The sequence below is a fragment of the Hemicordylus capensis genome, chromosome 4 (genome assembly GCF_027244095.1).
Source record: "Hemicordylus capensis ecotype Gifberg chromosome 4, rHemCap1.1.pri, whole genome shotgun sequence".
Classification (NCBI taxonomy): Eukaryota; Metazoa; Chordata; class Lepidosauria; order Squamata; family Cordylidae; genus Hemicordylus; species Hemicordylus capensis.
In genome coordinates this window covers 116,588,120-116,607,224 of record NC_069660.1, presented here as the reverse complement: position 1 = coordinate 116,607,224, position 19,105 = coordinate 116,588,120, and positions in this window count along the sequence as shown.

The window sequence follows — 19,105 nt, the reverse complement described above, 5'->3', positions numbered from 1 at the left end:
GGAAGCATCACTCTCAGTCATTACGCCCAATGTAAAGATTACATGAAGAGTTCCAAGTCAATTTGCTGAACATTATAATACATATTCTTTGAACAGGGCTGAATTGCATTGAATTCATCTCTTGGGGGGGTTATTTCCTCTCTCCTGAGCTTCTGCCTAAATCTACTGATTTCCTTCTTCCTGAGTGGCACCAATGTTTATACACCTTTTTTATTATTATTTATGTCAACGATTTTGCTTTGTATTGTATTTAAAAGCATTGCCCAAATATTTTACCTTATTTATATGCTAACATGTGTTTTATTCCCCAGTGACGGGGTGGTGGTGGCTTGCATTAGCAGTACTGTATACCACTGATCTATTGTGTCTTTTGGGGCATCCATATGAATACTATATGTTGGCAAATTGCATCAGAAAAACACAATTAAACTACAAAGGAAAGCACACTTCTTAACTGTGCCAACAGTTGTGTTGACAAGCAAAGTTGTTGTTTGGGATGGGTTGGGGAGAGGATACATGTAGTTGCTATAGTTCCACTGGTTGAACTGCTAGATCCACAGCAATCATATATCCCAGTCACTTCAAAGTTCATGATATTATGGCATTACCTTTTTGCTAGCATGATAGTTGCCAGAGTTTTCTCTGCTTGTCTAAGGAGAGAAATGGTTTTACTTGTGTGGATACAAAGAGTGGGTTTTCTACCGCAAAAGCTCAAGTACCATAAAAAACTTCCTATACTATAGGAGAATTGTCAGCACAGGGTTGAACTGTTGCTCAATTCCCCCAAACATTTCACAAAACATGGATATGTCTGTGACTGGGGCTATTCTCACAACCAGGATAAATTGGGCTAAGGGAGCCTAGCCCAATTTCTCCTGGTTGTCTGCCGCCAGGGAGGCATGTGGCTCCCGACAGCAAACCACCCCTCCCCTTAAACGAGGTTAGTGGAGCGGGTGCTCTGCTAACCTTGTTTAGTTGAGCGTATGCCACCGCAGCGCAGCTCCATGGCACAGCAACAAATGAGGAGACCCCTGTCGGGAGGCTAAAACAAGCCTCCCAGTCTCGGGGGTCTCCCCCGGATGCCCAGCACACTCACATGGGTCATCCTAGGACTTCTGGGGGCCACATGGCCTACGATCCCCACAGCCCGCCCACTGGCTCCATAATGGATTTGGTAGTCATGTGGGTGGCCAATCTGGCCACCTAGGGCTTGGAGGCTGTTCATGTGTGGGTAGAAGGGGCTAAGCCCACTCTCCCCACACAAACTCTCTTGGCACTTCACACGGGTCATGCGAAGCGCCTCACTGTGTAGAAGGCATTGCCAATCAACCTGGGAGGTGCACTTACAATGTATGGGGGTATGGCCAAACAATGAGAGGCATGGTGTATAATTCTGACTGCAAGTATGCCACAAATAGAAAATGGGTCATAAAGCACAAGCAGAGCACATCATTCCAGATCACCAAAGCAGCTGAGCCAGGTCCATACTTGCCAACATCTTACAGCTGGAAACAGGGATAAATCGTAACAATCAGTTCTCATATTAAGGATGACTATCCAAGCCCCATGTTGCCACCTAAGGGCGCAGCGGGGAGGTAACTTGCCTAGGGAGCATGAAGTTGCTGGTTCAAATCCCTGTTGGTATGTTTCCCATATTATGGGAAACACCTATATCAGGCAGCAGCGATATAGGAAGATGCTTAAAGGGATCATCTCATACTGCGTGGGTGATGGAACGGTAAACCCCTCCTGTACTCTACCAAAGAAAGCCACAGGGCTCTGTGGGCACCAGGAGTTGACACTGATGCGACAGCACAACTTTACCTTTATCCAAATCCTCCCACACCTACTATGACACATTGCTGAAAACGGGATCCCACCCACTATGTGCTGACGGCATGATGCAGCTACCGCTCACAGAGATCTAATATTTAGAGACTTGGTGGAGAGAGCTCTCTTGAAGAATCAGGTCTTTGTCAACTCATGTGGGGTGGGGGAATCAACATCCCCAAGTGGCAAAAAGAGGGACAAAACACAACAGTGATCTACCAGGGACAGATTCCAGAAAATAAGGATTGTCCCTGGTAAATAGGGACCCTTGGAGCCTGTGTTGTTACTGGGTACAGGGGGAATAAAGTGCTCACCAATGACTGAATTAAAAGGGAAGCTAAAACTGAACAAATGAACCTGGTAAAATATAAACCTAGAGAAAAGATATTAGACTGCCTTTTGAATGGCATAAAGGTAAAATGTGCCGTTGAGTTGGTTTTGACTCCTGGCAACCACAGAGCCTTGTGTTTGTCTTTGGCAGAATACAGGAGGGGTTTACCATTGCCATCTCCCACACAGTGTGAGATGATGCCTTTCAGCATCTTCCTATATTGCTGCTGTCCGATAGAGGTGTTTCAATAGCTGGTGCTATTAAATGGGAAGGGAAGTATGCTTTCACACTTGAACAGCACCTCAAGTGACTGCTTCTGGCAGTAGTGTTGTTGTTAAAGCAACAAAGAGCCTTGTGACCTCTTATAGAGTTGCCAAAGAAAGCCATTGTTAGATGAGTTTTTTTCAAGATAGTTTCCCAGTATTTTTCATAATATCAAGTCATTAAAATCCCCAAGATGGTTTTTAATAGTCACCTGGAGATTGATGCTGATTCAGGGTGATTCTGAAGAGTTAGCAGTCCTAGCTCTTTAAAGACTAACAAATGTACGATGGCATACACTTTGGGATCCAGAGTCCTACTCTGTTGTTTTTGATTCAAGAGACTAACCCTACTACTCTAGAATGCTCTAGCTCAGATGGAATGCCACAGTGGTCCCTTACTTGCAGGTTATTCACTTAAATGATCTTGCTGAAGACAGAACCCTTATTTTTGTCTTGGTAGGCAACCTGTGCATCCAAGTGGTTTAAATGTAAGCTCCTTACCTAGATTCCTAAACACTGCAGAGTCAGTTGTTCCTTTAGGTCAGGCTTGAACAAGTTGAACCCATCAAGCTAAACATGGGATCCACTAAGCCAGGGGTTCCCAACCCACTAAGCCAGGGGTTCCCAACCCACTAAGCCAGGGGTTCCAAACCCAGCTCCAGACCAGCTGCGGAGGGAGCCAAGTGGCTGCCTGGGTGCTGCCTCCACCACAGCCCCGAAGCCCCACCCCCCAGCTTCTGATGTCAGATGCAGTGAGCATTTAGCCATGCCCCCCACATCTGACGTCAGATGCGAGGGCGTGGTTTCACTTCCAAATGAGGCCACACGACCCCATTTGGGAGTGAAATTGGCCAGTGCTGAGTTCACAGCATGTTTGCCGAATGGTGGCTCCGCCCCTTCTCCAGATGTTGCTAAATGACAACTCACATAGGAAGCTGCCTTCTACTAAGTGAGACCATGGGTTCATCTAGCTCAGTATTGTCTACTGAGACTGGCAGTGGCTTCTCCAAGGTTCTCCAGACTAGCAGTGGCTTCTCCAAGGTTGCAGGCAGGACTCTTCCTCAGCCTTTCTTGCAGATTGCCAGGGAGGGAACTTGGAACCTTCTGCATGCAAGCATGCAGATGATTTTCCCAGAGCAGCCCCATCCCCTAAGGAGAATATCTTACAGTGGTCACATAGTCTCCCACTCAAATGCAACCAGGGCAGACCCTGCTTAGCAAAGGGGACAATTCATGCTTGTACCACAAGATCAGCTCTCATGCTTACTACCACAAGACTATTTCCCTCCCCCTCCCTCCTCTCCCCCACCTCTTTCACTACCCAGCCACAATAAATTGTAGCTGGGCATGATGGGAGCTGTAGTTCAGCAGCATCTGAGCATACCACAGGTTGGGAACCCCTGCACTAAGCCAATTCTAGCTCACCAGCCATGGACAGTGAACTACCAAAGATTTAAGAAATCCCCCTTTCCGATATTTGCCTTGGACAGCTAAAAGAGAGAAGGTTGGCTAGTGGGCTGTTTTTGGCCAAGAGGGTCACAATTTGCTCCAGGTTTATGAACTTGAATGTCACCAAATCCATAACTATGGCAGTCCACTGTTGGAAGGAAACACAGTGTAATGATAATTACAATGAATCAATTGTGTCTGAAATTGTTGTTGCTTTTGTTTGTTTACAGCGATGATAACAATGAGACATTGATCTAAACAATGATGGGCAATAACCACTTCAGAAGTAAAAAAAAATGTGAATTTGAAAGCTTTTTACTACTGTTTTCAATATTGTGAAACCTGCAGAGAAAGAGAGCGGAAAAGAGGTATGCAAGGCTTTTACAAAAGAAAACAGCAGCATGCTTTCTGACATCACTGCCCTGCCAAGGGAGAAAGAAAAACAGAAATTGTATAGAGCATAGTCATTGTAAATGGGCTTGTGAGAAACACAGGCAGTATGAGTTCGAGAGCAGTTATAAAGTCAGAACATGGTGTGGGGAAGGGGTACGTTGAACCCTCACCTTGCTACAGATTTAGAAGGCAATACCAAACATGTCTCCACGAAGGAATAAGTCAAAAGAAAATAAAGCTGACTATGTTTTGTCTGGAGCTTTTTGTATGAAAAACTGCTTCCCTGAGCCAGCAGCAAAAGAAGACAAGCTTTCTAAATGCAAACGGATACCAGGGGAATGGTTTCCCTAGCAATGATCCCCACATATGTTAAGCACCCAGCTCAAATGCATTATGCTAGCTAGACAAAGACTGAGCACTGAACGACTTAGCCTATTACTTGTAGGTTGGCAGTAAGACTTCTCATTTCTTTCATGAAAATGCTTCACAACAGATGGCTCTTCTTTGAAGAAGTTGGCCTGTTATCAACGAAACTTTCATTTTAAGACTGCTGGTTCTAAAGTACAATTCCAAAATATTTTCAAAATATAGCCAAGAAATATCACCTGGACATCTCAGGGAGGTTGCCAGAGCACAAGATGGGGACTCTCCCCAATGGCCCTTCAAGGCAAATATTTCCTTCCTATTGTCACTATTTTAAAAAGGCACCTGACCCAATCCTTGTATGATCAAACATCAGGGGTCTTGTGGATGCTCAAAAGAAATTATCCCCAAATGCCCAATGGGTCTTTGAGCTAAGCCCTCCTGTCAAAGTTTGTTTCACTACATCCTCACAAGCAAAGGAGGAATAACCAGCATCAGGAGAGTGTGACCCACTCCCCTGAGTACCAAAAAAAGAAAGAAAGACAGACTTGGGGGAAGGAAAGCAAATAATGGCTGGAGGCAGAGTCCCCAAAGCCTTGAAGCAGTAAATGCTTTAAAGAGCTTTTTTTTCTCCCCAGGCAGAACTCATGGGTTGAACTACAAGTCCCAGTACTCCCTGGCAGGAAATGAGGTACTCAGTGCCATTTGTAGTCATAGAAAGGGCATTAAGTGGTGAAGGATTTGGACAGCTTGGGGAGCAACTTCCTTACCCAGATGTGCCAACTTTCCCCTGGTCTTCCCAGTGGTAGCAAAAAGCAGCAGAAGAGGATAATTCAGTCATGGTTTATTGTCTTAGATCTATGAAACCAAGAACTGCTTTTCTAGCTCCTTTTGCTTGAGGGAGGTCCATATTTACTATAACTGGCATTAGGAAAGTTGCTTAGAGTAGTCCCATTGAAATAAAAGAGCCAGTTAGGCATAGGAACATAGGAAGCTGCCATATACTGAGTCAGACCATAGATCCATCTTGCTCAGTATTGTCTACACAGAGTGGCAGCGGCTTCTCCAGGGTTGCAGGCAGGAATCTCTCTCAGCCTTATGTTGAAGATGCCTGGGAAGGAACGTGGAACCTAGATGATCTTCCCAGAGCAGCTCCATCCCCTAAGGGAAATATATTACAGTGCTCAAACTTTCTCCCTTTCATATGCAACCTGGGTGGATCCTGCTTAGCTAAGGGGACAAGTCATGCTTGCTACCACAAGACCAGCTCTCTTCCAGGTACTGCCTTTCTGCCATTAATTAAATGTTGGATGTATTCACACAATCACACTTCCATGAACAATCAAATGCCAACTTACTCACAGGTTCACCAGATAAATTTCAATACTATTTTTCAGGCTGCATTTTCTGCCTGGAAAATAGGAATATACTGCTGCAGTGACTAACATCATAGGATTCACCTGAGAACAAGAGAAAGAAAGAAAGAAAGAAAGAAAGAAAGAAAGAAAGAAAGAGCATTTTGTTTTTATATAAATGATTTATTCCTTACTGAGCAGCTTCAAATCCTACTGCTATATCTGGTTAAGGTTGGACTCACAGTCACACCCCACCTTTGCAGGGGTGAGGGACCTATTAGGACAGTCCGCCCAAGAAGGTTATTGGATCCCATAAGATTTCAAGAAGCCTTGGAGGGATTTAGTGTTGGCTCTGCCAGTGATTTTTGATGTCCTGGTGGAGAATTGGAACAGCAAACTCCTATTGGGCAGTAGACATGATCGTTCCTAAGCGCCCTCTCCAACCCGCTTCAGAATTGGCCCCTTAGTAGACAGAAGAACTACGGGAGCTGAAGTGGCAAGATAGATGACTGGAGCACAGGTGGAGAAAGACTTGGCTTGAATCCAACAGATTGCAATATAGAGCTCATTTGAAGACCTATGCTCAGGCAATATATGCAGCAAAAAAGCTATTCTTTTCTGCCCATATTGCATCTGCAAGTTCACGTCCAGCGGAGTTGTTCAGGGTTGTGAGAGGGCTAGTATGTGCCCCTCCTCCCTTGAATCAGAATCTAGAACCATCGATTATCCGCTGTGATGTGTTTAATGAATTCTTTGTGGAAAAAAATCTCTCGTATTCAGGCCGACTTAGATTCTGTCTCCACAATTATTTCAGTGTCGGATGTGGAGGTGTCCAGCAACTCCTCTTATGTGGTTAGATTGGATCAGTTCCAGTTTGTGACTCCTGAGGATGTGGACAAGCTGATTGGAACGGTGAGGCCCACCACCTGTCCTCTTGACCCTTGCCTGACATGGCTTATACTATCTGGCAGGGCAGTTGTTGTAGAAGGCCTGGTAGAGATTATAAATGCATCTCTGAGGGAAGGTAGGACACCTCCTAGTCTTAAGGAAGCAATTATTAGACTGTTTCTGAAGAAGCCTACCTTGGATCCCTCAGAGCTGAATAACTACAGGCCTGTCTCCAACCTTCCGTGGCTGGGCAAGGTAACTGAGAGGGTGGTAGCCTCCCAGCTCCAGTCTTGAAGGAAACTGATTATCTAGACCCATTTCAAACTGGCTTCCGGGCTGGTTGTGGGGTGGAGACTGCCTTGGTCGGCCTGATGGATGATCTCCAATTGGCAATGGACAGAGGAAGTGTGACTCTGTTGATCCTTTTGGACCTCTCGGCAGCTTTTGATACTATCAACCATAGTACCCTTCTAGAGCGTCTGAGGGGGTTGGGAGTAAGAGACACTGTTCTGCAGTGGTTCTGCTCCTACCTCTTGGGCAGGTTCCAGATGGTGTCCCTTGGAGACTGTTGTTTTTCAAAATCTCAGCTTTTGTATGGTGTCCCTCAGGGCTCCGTATTATCTCCGATGTTGTTTAACATCTACATGAAACCGCTGGAAGACATCATCAGGAGATTTGGTCCAGGGTGTTATCAGTATGTTGATGACACTCAAGTCTATTTCTCCATGTCCACATCATTGAGAGAGGGCATAACCTCCCTAAGCCTGCCTGGAGTTGGTAATGGGCTGGATGAGGGATAACAAACTGAGATTGAATCCAGATAAGACGGAGGTACTCATTGTGCGGGGTCGAAACTCAGCCGACGATTTTGATCTGCCTGTTCTGGATGGGGTCACACCTCCCCAGAAGGAACACGTAAGCAGTCTGGGGTTGCTTCTGGATCCAAGTCTCTCCCTGGTGTCTCAGGTTGAGGCAATGGCCAGAGGTGCCTTCTATCAGCTTCTGTCAGCTTCAGCTGATACACCAGCTACGTCCGTTTCTTGAGATAGATGACATCAAAACAGTGGTACATCTGCTGGTAACCTCCAGACTGGATTACTGTAATGCGCTCTATGCGGGGCTGCCCTTGTATGTAGTCCGGAAACTACAGTTGGTTCAGAATGTGGCAGCCAGGCTGGTCCCTGGGTCATCTAGGAGAGACCACATTACTCCTGTATTGAAGGAGTTACACTGGCTGCCGATATGTTTCCGGGCAAAATACAAGGTGTTAGTTATAACCTATAAAGCCTTAAACAGCTTGAGCCCTGGGTATTTAAGAGAATGTCTTCTTCATTATGAACCCCACCGCCCATTGAGATCATCAGGAGAGGTCCGTCTGCATTTGCCACCGGCTCGTCTGGTGGCTACTCAGGGACGAGTCTTCTCCGTTGCTGCCCCGAGGCTTTGGAATGTGCTCCCTAGTGAAATAAGAACCTCCCCATCTCTGACAACTTTTAAAAAGTCTTTAAAGATGCATCTGTTCACCCAGGCTTTTAACTGATATTGTTTTGATTGTTTTAATGTTGTTTGTAGAATATTGCTTTAAAATTTTTAAATTGCTGTGTTTTAAATTTCTTGTTTTTGTTTTTAACTAATGTTTTACTTTTGTTTTTATCTTGTTGTAAACTGCCCAGAGACATAAGTTTCGGGCGGTATAAAAATATGTTAAATAAATAAATAAGTAAATACATAAATACATAAATAAATATCAGACTCTACTGACTTCTTTCTTTGTAGCAAGACTTTAAATGCTTATTTTAATTTTTCATTTGCAGCACTAGAGACAAAGACAATCCTTCAAACAAGGGTGGAGTTAGCAATGTTCAATGGTGTCCAAGGAACATGGGCCCGGGGGTGGTGGTGCTGGGGTACCAGAGGTGCAGTTGTAGTCCCCCCCCCATCCACCTCCATCACACCCTCATGGCGCCAGGCTCCTGCTGCTCGCCACCATGCTCTTGCTGCCTTCTGCCCATCGCTGTGCTCCTGTTGCCCATGTGATACGCTCCTGCCATCCACCATCATGCTCTAGCCACTCTTATTCTGTCCCCCAGCTAACTGAGAATAGAGGGCACATTATGCACTCCCTATTCCCAGCTGGCTCAGGATAAGAAGCTGCTTCTGACCCAAGCAGCTGGTAAGTGACAGCAGGTAGCAGCAGCACAGCACTGCTGGAGATGGGATTGGTGGTGCACTACTGGAAGGGGCCACTATTCCTGTGGGGGGAGGGGTTGGGCCACTGCTGCCACACCAGGGGGTGCACCCATGTGAATATGGACCTGCTTTTCCCTTGCTACGCCATTGTTTTCCAAAGTTAAGCATTGGCAGACAGCTCATTCAGTGGTTACTAGTCTTGATGGCTGTAGACTACCTCCGGGCTCAGAGGCAGGATGCCTCTGAATACCAGTTGCAGCAGACCGATGTCAGGAGAGGAGGAGGCATGATTTCATCTCCTTCTTGGGGGCTTCCCAGAGGCATCTGGTGGGCCACTGTGGCAAAACAGGATGCTGGACTAGGTGGACTTGGTCCGGATCCAACAGGCCTAGTCTTATGTCCTTATATTCTTAAGCCTTATTCACATTATGTTTAACATCTGTACCCTATCTGTACCCTAAATTTGAAGGAGACTGTACTCAGGTACACTTTTAAAATGAAATAATGTACATGCTTTCATGCATACATGTGTACATGTGTACAAACACCTGGATGCATATACAGTGTAATGTCTCAATTGGACCTTAGTTTCAGTCACATCTACCTGACACTGAAAACAATGGAATGCACTGAGATTTACTAGTATAAGTCTAACTGATTTCAAAGGACTTAATAATGACTAACATTTTCTGGATTGTGTCCACGTACGTGTGTGTGTGTGTGTGTGTGTGTGTGTGAGAGAGAGAGAGAGAGAGAGAGAGAGAGAGAGAGAGAGAGAGAGAGAGAGAGAGGGAGAGCTTTTTCCTTCTGTCTAAGTGGAAATCCCATGGTAAATATGCACAAACACAAAGTTCTGCACTGGTGAGATACAAATAACAGTACTTACATATTTAGAAAATGCACTTTGACCATGTGCTCATATAGGTTGCTAGTGAAGAGGCATGCTAGGAGCAGATATCACTCAGATTTTAATCATTCTAAATATAAATTGACCTATGAGATGATGTAAACCTTACTCTGTGATAATCCCTTTCTCCAATAACTTCAGTCTGACATACGAAAATGAAATGGCTTTATGCTAGTGTTGATGTTTCCTTCTTTAAATGGTGCTCTGGGGGCCATACTGATTCAGAGCAATTATCTTCAAAACTGTTTTGTAAGGATGTGCACGGAACCACAGAGCTGTGGTCCAATGCCGGGGGAGCTCTTTAAGGGTGGGGGAGGGTGCACATCCCTCCCACTGCTTTTACCCCGCCAGCGCTCTGTTATTTTCCAAAATCCATGGAGTGGCAGCATACCTCCCTGCCGCCCTTCCCCCATTGTTGGCTGGAAAGGCAGATGTATAGTCTGTGTGAGTACCCACTGTCGCATGCACGACAGCAGGCGCACGCACAGACTATACTTCCGCCTTTCTGGCTAACAGCGGGAAAAGAAGTGGCAGGGAGGTACGCTGCCACCCCATGGGTTTTGGAAAACAACAGAGCGCTGGTGGGGGGAAAGGGGCAGGAGGGGTAAGTGCACCCTCCCCCTTCCTTAAGGAGCCACCACCACCCCAGCATCGGACCATCGGAACCACCGGTTCTTTGGACTGCTTCGGAGGCCCATAAAGGGCCTCCAGTTCCGTGCACACCCCTACTGTTTTATGGCTGCTTCCATAATAGTCACAAAGAAATCTTATGTAGATTTAAAGGTAAAGTTGTGCCGTCAAGTCGGTGTCGACTCCTGGCGACCACAGAGCCATGTGGTTTAACTAAAGGTTTATTCAGAAACAACTCCATTTTCTCCTTCTTCTTTCCCTCCTTTTTCTTTCTGACTTCACCTCCCACAGTCTCTATGGGATCCCCACTGGGACAAACTTCTCAACAACACAACATAAAAGATTACTAGACAGAATACGACAAAAGCTCATATCCAATGCTGTACAGGGTTATAGTGGTCATTGCTCTTAAGCTGGTGACAGGAGAGAAGGTGAAACTACCATCTAAGCTATTGCAGGAGTTCTTTGTCACTGGAGGTCTCATGGTGGACGCCAAAGAAATTTTGCTGGAGGCAATAACAGATGGGCTTAGAACTATGCTGAGGCACCAGGTCACAACAGTGCACTGGCCTCTGTGCATTTATCTCATATGATCAAAGTATTAATATTCATGAGCTCAGGTGTTTATCTTTCCAACACAGTCTTTACCATAAAAGATACTGTGGGGAGAACATTATCCCCTTGGTGGGTAGAAAGAACTATTCACTACCATTTTCTCTTGCTACTGAGAAGTCAACAGAGCTGATCAAATGAATTTTAGGGAAATGATTAGCTTCCCTGTTAGAGTTACTAGCATATTTGATATGTGTTTGGAGCTGAACCATAGCTAAATACTTGGCTTTTCATTGAAATGGTTCAAAAGATAACAGCGGCTATTTGCATTAACCTGTTACTTAATCTGTTGTAGCTCTTTGTAACATTATTTGCTGACTCCCTGAGTTACAGCATATTACTTCAAGGTAGCAATACCTCTGCAAGTTTGATAAAATCCTGTTCTAATGCCCATAAAGGCTTAGAACAGTAGGGATGTGCAAATCAATTTTAACAACATAAGAACTAAACCAAGCCATTGCTTAAAATAATGAACTGAAAAGGTTTAGTGGATTTATTTTAGGGAGTATATGTGTATTGCAGAACATCTTATATTTCAGGCAAGAACTGAAAGCACTATCAGCTCTAATGCCAACAAAAGACTCATTTAAGACTTGCAGCCCATTGGCCACACATGAAAAGTTGGAGTAAGTTTCAGAATGTTAACAACTCCAAATACTTTATAGTACTTAAATATGGTGGAGTTGAGTTATTTCTGTGTGTCACGCTTTGTAAAAAGATCAAAATAATATGAATCTTGAGTTTGCTTAATTAGTGTACCTGAACAGCACAAACCACAAACTTATGATTTACTATCCATAGATGTGAAGAATCACTGAGTACATGAAGTCCTCATGGGGCAAGAGGGGTTGGCATGCATAGCTCCTTGAACTAGATTCTTCTAGGTTATTCCTACACTTGACTGTTTTGTCACTACAGCACCAAACCAAAACCGTAGCAGGCCCGTAGCCAGCTGGAGGCATGGCATGTACCTGCCACACTAAAAAATTCTCTTTCCTCCCCAACCTCACTGACTGTTTTCACTGAATATTTTATAACCTGCCTCCTGCAAGCCCACCCCCCACCCCCAAAATTGAGGCTGATTATAGGCCTGAACTGTGGGAAGCTCTTCTTGTAGATGTGTTCTTAGTTCTTAATTTAAATCAATAACTATGTAATTTCTCAGACCAAATCAACCAAATCAGTGTCTTGCCTCATTGAGGATAGATTCACAGGCTAACATCCAGACTAACCCTCTGTTGATGTACCAAGTTTATCCATTGCACAAAGGAGAGGGGCAATTTCAAGAAATCTCTTCATCCCTCTGCAACTGACTTTGCCTCCTGAAACTATTTCCTTGAGGTCATTCCTTGATGATAACCAATGAGATCATTTCAAGAGGCATTGGTGACTGACTGTAGAGGGAAGAGGAGATAATCAAAAATTGTTCCTTTTCCTTGGTGAAGTAAAAAAAGACAAAAAACCTGGTGCATCAGTCGAGGTGTTGGTCACTTTCTGTTGGTGTGATGGATGCTCCAAGGCTGCATGATACAAGAACCTGGCTGAACTTAAGAAAGTATGGGTCTCGTAGTGCCTGGATAGGAGATTTTCTGGGAACCCCACATACTCTACCTTGAGTTCCTGCCTGGAAGAAAGACAGGATATAAATGTAATATATAAAGAAATAGATATGGCAAGGCACACCAACCCATGTGGAAGTCAATGTCCCATGGTACTTCTGCCAGGGAACTGACTGAGTGGAGACACCTCATGCATTAGGTTTCTATCCATTTGATTGTGGTATTCCCACAAATATCACAAGCACATGCGATTGTGCTATAGGAAAACAGCCTCCACATAGTTGTGTGTGTGTGTGTGTGTGTGTGTGTGTGTGTGTGTGTGTGTGTGTGAGAAGGGAGTTTTTTCATATATTTGCAAAGGTTGTTCAATATACTTCACCTTGCTCATCTCTGCATGTCAAATATGTTATCTTATTCACCCCCAGGATGAAATGTTGCCAACAGGAAGAAAAAACCTCGAGCAGTTTAAAGATGTGGCTGGATGGAAGAGAGAATGGAAAGGAAAGGAAAGCAAGCAATGTATCTAATGATTTAGGATGCAGAAAGGCACTATTGTTTTGGACAGCACTTCCAAGACTCCTAGATTTTACTCCTTACTTCAAACTTCCATTCAGACTGGAGAAAAGGAAAGCAACATTGTGTTCAAATAAGGCTGCTGCAGCCTGACCATCAGAAGGGCTTCCTTACAAAATTAGCAAACTTCCTAGACCTGTTCAGATGCTACACAAAGTAGAGAGGCTTTACTCACATACATGACCCCAAGAGAATAGAAACATAGGAACATAAGAAGCTGCCATATAGTGAGTCAGACCATTGGTCCATCTAGCTCTGTATTGTCTACACAGACTGGTAGCGGCTTCTCCAAGGTTGGTATGAATGTTTGGTAGTCCAGTTTCCATACTTACATAGTCTGAAATCCTATGATCCTCTGCTGTCTACACTATGAAGCTATTCACACATGCACTGAAAACCAGGCTAAAGAGGCCCTGCCTGATTTTTCAGTGTGTGTTTGTGCCACTGGGAGCCAAGTGGCTCCCAGTGGCGGCATGGTGGCAAGCCCGCTTAGAGAGCCAACCATTTAGCCCAGGCTTTGGGCGCAAGGCTGCCCCAAAAGCAGGCAAAATGCTCGTGTGTGATGCCGAGTGGCTTCATGCAGCATCTACACACAAGTAGCATCCCAACCAACATTGGGAGGCTCCCTATAATGCACTACACAATTGTGTGGTGCATATGGAAGCTCTGGGGGCCTTCCAGCCCCCAAACCTCCCTGCTAGTGGCAGAAGCCAGCAATCATCTGGGCAGTCAATCTGGCCACTGAGCAACATGAACAGGATCATCTGTGGGGAAGGTAAGCTTTTCACGGCTCCCTTCCCTTACCCCATCCAAGCCCATTCTCAAGAATGGGCTCTTGGCGTTTGTCTCTTCAGACAAATGCTGTATGGAAGAGATCCTTTCTGTGATGTGACATACTGGGACACTTCATCCATCTAATCTCAGAGAAAGTCTCTCCAAAAGAACATAAGAACAGCCCTGTTGGATCAGGCCCAAGCCCATCCAGTCCAGCACCTGTTTCACAAAGTAGCCCACCAGATGCCTCTGAGAAGCCCACAGCCAAGAGCTGAGGGCATGCCCTCTCTCTTGCTGTTGCTTCCCTGCAACTGGTATTTAGAGGCATCTTGCCTCTGTGACTGGAGGTGGCCTATAGCCACCAGACTAGTAGACTGGTCCTCCATGAATCTGTCTAAGTCCCTTTCAAAGCCATCCAAGCTAGTGGCATCACCACATCCTGTGGCAGAGAGTTCCATAGATTAATTACACAGCATGTGAAAAAGTCCTTCCTTTTTTTGTTCCTAAATTTCCCAGTCTTCAGTTTCATGGGATGACCCCTGGTTCTAATGTTGTGAGAGAGGGAGATAATTTTCTCTGTGTCTGCTCTCTCTACTCCATGCATAATTTTATACACCTCTATCAAATCTCCTCTAGTCACCTCTTTTCCAAACTAAAAAGTCTCCGGTGCTGTAGCCTTGCCTCATAAGGAAGGTGCTCCAGGCCCCTAGTCATCTTGGTTGCTCTCTTCTGTACCTTTTCCAACTAGCAGTGTCCATTCAACTACAATGTCCTTCTTAAAATATAGTGACTAGAACTGTACATAGTACTCCAAATGTGGCCACACCATAGATTTGTATAAGGGCATTATAATATTAGCATTCTTATTTTTAATCCTCTTCAATGATTTCTAGCATGGAATTTACCTTTTTTCACAGCTGCCGCACACTGAGTCGACACTTTTGATGAGCTGTCCACCATGTCCCCAAGATCTCTCTCCTGGTTAGTCACTGACAGCTTGGATCCCATTAGTGTATATGTGAATTGGGGGGGGGGGTGCCTCAATTTGCAGCACTTTACACTTGCATACACTGAACCACATTTGCCATTTTGTTGCCCACTCACTCAGTTTGAAGATATCCTTTTGCAGTTCCTCACAATCTGTTTTGGATTTCACTGCCCTAAATAGTTTAGTGTCATCTGTAAATGTGGCCACTTCGCTGCTTACCCTGACTTCTAGATAATTTATAAACAAGTTAAATAGCAGTGGCACCGGTACAGATCACTGGAGGACTCCACTTCTTACTTCCCTCCATCGTGAAAACTGTCCATTTATTCTTAACCTCTGTTTCCTGTCCTTCAACCAGTTGTTGAAAAGCGGTATATAAATATTTGTCATATTTGTACTGATCCATACATGAACCTGTCCTCTTATCCCATGACTCCTGAGTTTAATCAAGAGCCTTTGGTGGGGAACTTTGTCAAAAGCTTTTTGGAAGAACAAGTATACTATGTCGACCAGATCACCTTTATCCACATGCCTGTTGATACTCTCAAAGAACACTAAAAGGTTGGTGAGGCAAGACTTGCCATTGCAGAAGCCATGCTGGTCTTCCTTCAGCAAGGCCTGTTCTTCTATATGTTTAACAGTTTTGTGCTGAAGTATAGTTTCCATCAATTTACCTGGCCCAGAAGTTAAGCTAACTGACTTGTAATTTCCAGTATTGCCCCTGGATCCCTTTTTGAAAATCAGAGTTACATTAGCTACTTTCGAGTCCTCTGGTACAGAGCCTGACTGTAGGGACAAGATACGTATTTTTGCTAGGAGAACAGTTTCACATTTTGAGTTCCTTCAGAATTCTTGGGTGGATGCCATTTGGCCCTGGCAATTTGTTAACTTCTACTTTTTCAAGACAGTTTAGAACATCTTCCTTTGTCACCTCAAATCGGCTCAGTTCTTCATCCTCCAAGCCTGACAAGCTCAGTTACAGAGGGGGTATATGGTCAGTATCCTGTGCCATTAAGACAGATGCAAAGAACACATTCAGCTTCTTTGCAAACTCCTCTTCCTCCTGAATAATCCCTTTCATGCCCTCATCATCTAACCACTTCACTGCCAGGTTTCCTACTTCTGATATATTTAAATATGTTTTTGTTATTCCCCTTTACAATTCGAGCTATATGCTCCTCAAACTCTCTTTTTGCATTGCTTATTGACCCCTTACATTTCTTTTGCCAAAATTTATGTTCCTTTCTGTTCTATTCATTTGGGCAGCACTTCAGGTTTCTGAAGGAAGTCTTCTTCCCTTTTATAGCTTCCTGACTCTACTTGTTAGCCACACTGGCGTCCTCCTGAATTTGGTTCTACTTTTCCTTCTTCTTGGTATACATTAGGGATGTGCACCAATCAATTTTTTATTTGATTTGTGCCCAAAACAAATCACCTCTTATTTGCTTTGTATCCAAATCTACCCCCTCCAAATCACCCCATATTCGATTTGTATTTGCTTTGATTTCATTTGGATTTGTACCAATTTGGACCACATAACAAGGTCCTAAGGGCACCAAATTTGAGTGATAGGTAGGTACCCATGGATGCCTCCTACCACCCACATTTCAAGGCAGTGGGACACTGGGTTGATTTTTAATGAATTTCTTTAGTTTTTACTGATTTTGAACATTTCTGCTTTAGGTAACAATGGGGATTCAAAGTTGTCATATCCTAACCATAAAATGGATCCCCACTTTTAATTTTTTTAAAAAAGCAAAGCTCTAGCCTATGTAGAAATGCAGTTATGGAGCACAATGTGCAGTCATTATTTTTCAAATGTTTGGATTCTTTGGTGTATAACTTTTCCTCATAATGAATCCCTATGAAGATTCATTGCACACCTTCATTTCTTCTGTTCATTTTGACTGTCTTTTTGACAGTGCCAACTGTCAACTGCCATGTGCAACTACACTCCAGCACCACCACCACCACCACCTGTGATGCAGTGGGGTACTCATTTTAATTTTTAGGAATATTGAAATGTTTAGATTCTTTGGTGTCTAATAACCTTTCCTCATAATGAATCCTCATGAGGATTCATTATATGCCTTAGTTTCTTCTGTTCATTCTGACTATCATTAGACAGTGCCAACTGTCAACTGCCATGTGCCAACTACACACACACACACACACACACACACACACACACTGGGGTAGTCAGTTTATTTTTTAGTACACACTGGGGTACTCAGTTTATTTTATTTATTTTTGAAGTGTTTAGATTCTTTGGTGTCTTAATTACACACCTTCATTTCTTCTGTTCATTTTGACCCCACTGCTTTGCAGGTGGAGGTGGGGAATTAGTGGCATCCAATGTTCCAACTACCCCTCAACCCACAAGCCACTGGGTACTCAGTTTATATTTTAGGAATGTTTGAGGTGTTTAGACACTTTGGTGTGTAATGAATCCTCGTAGGGATTCATTATGAGAAAAGGTTATTAGACACCAAAGAGCCTAAACACTTGAAAAAAATCCTAGAACATAAACTGAGTAGTACCCCACTGCCTTGCGGGTGGGAGGGGGGTGTAGTTGGCACATGACAGTTGACAGTTGGCACTGTCAAAAAGACAGTCAAAATTAATAGAAGAAATGAAGGTGTGTAATGAATCCTCACAGGGATTCATTGAGGGAAAGTTATTATACACTAAAGAATCCAAACACCTGAAAAATAGTGACCACACATTTTGCTCCATAACTCCAATTATACAAGGGCTAGAGCTTAGCTTTTGTTTTTAAATGAAAGCTGGGAATCTAGGAAATTAATGGGAGGGATCCTAATCTCAAATCAATTTGAATCGAATCAGATGCAGTCGGATTTGTACCCGAACCTAGCCAATGGACAACAGGGGGATTGTTTTGTCTCCAAATCACCCGAATCAGCCAGATTCGGGTACAAATCAATTTGTACCGGAATCAATTTGCACATCCCTAGTATACATTCCTATTGAGCTTCTATTATTGGGGTTTTAATACATGAATACAGCTTTGTATCTTCAGACAAATGCTGAAAGTGTAGAAAGCAGGGATGGTCAGGTGTTCTGTGTTATGGGGTGTGGGGCTTACAACCACATCCTTAGTGACTCTGTACATTTATTACAGGCTCCTGACACTGTTGTTCCTAAGCAGCTGTTGTTTCCACAGAGCTCTACCCTACAGTCCTCTCGGTCCCCATGACTCCATTTGATTTAAATCAAACAATTTGTTGCTGGAGGTTTTGGTTGACCCATCACAGATGTTTTCTCCACCCTTGACTACTCTTCACTACAGTCCCTCCCCTTAACTAAGGGGTACACCTTATAGGTATAATAATAATAATAATAATAATAATAATAATAATAATAATATAGGGAAGGACTCAATGTCTGGATAAAACAAACCAGTCAATAACACCTGTCTGACTGTGTAAACAAGAAATAATAATAATAATAATAATAATAATAATAATAATAATAATAATAATACACAAATTCATAATTTTCTATATTCATCTCTCCATTCACCATCAACTTACTAATTAACAGTCCCACCCCAAATAGATTTTAATCAGTAAAAAAATTAAAAAGGATATATTTCACTTCTCTAACCTGATGATGTTTTATGCTGGCCATAAACTCCAAAATGGTGTCCGTTCTCTGATATTTCCACTTCCTTGTGAACTGCAATGGTTCAGGCAAAGAAAAAGTGATTGCATAGGAACCCATTTGCCCTAAACTGGGGCAAAATGGCCAGAGGAGGTGCTAACATTGGCTTCATTTTACATATGGTATATGTGCCAATGAAGCTCTATGGAATGTGCCACTGCACACACTTTAGAGATACTCAGTTTTCAGTTCAGTGTAAGGCTGGCACTGAAAGGATTTATTTAATCATGCCATGCATTTGGCCTCTGCACAAGTGAAAATGTTTAAAATCAAATTTGGCTTTAATTTGTTGAGCTGACACAGCTTCCCATTCATA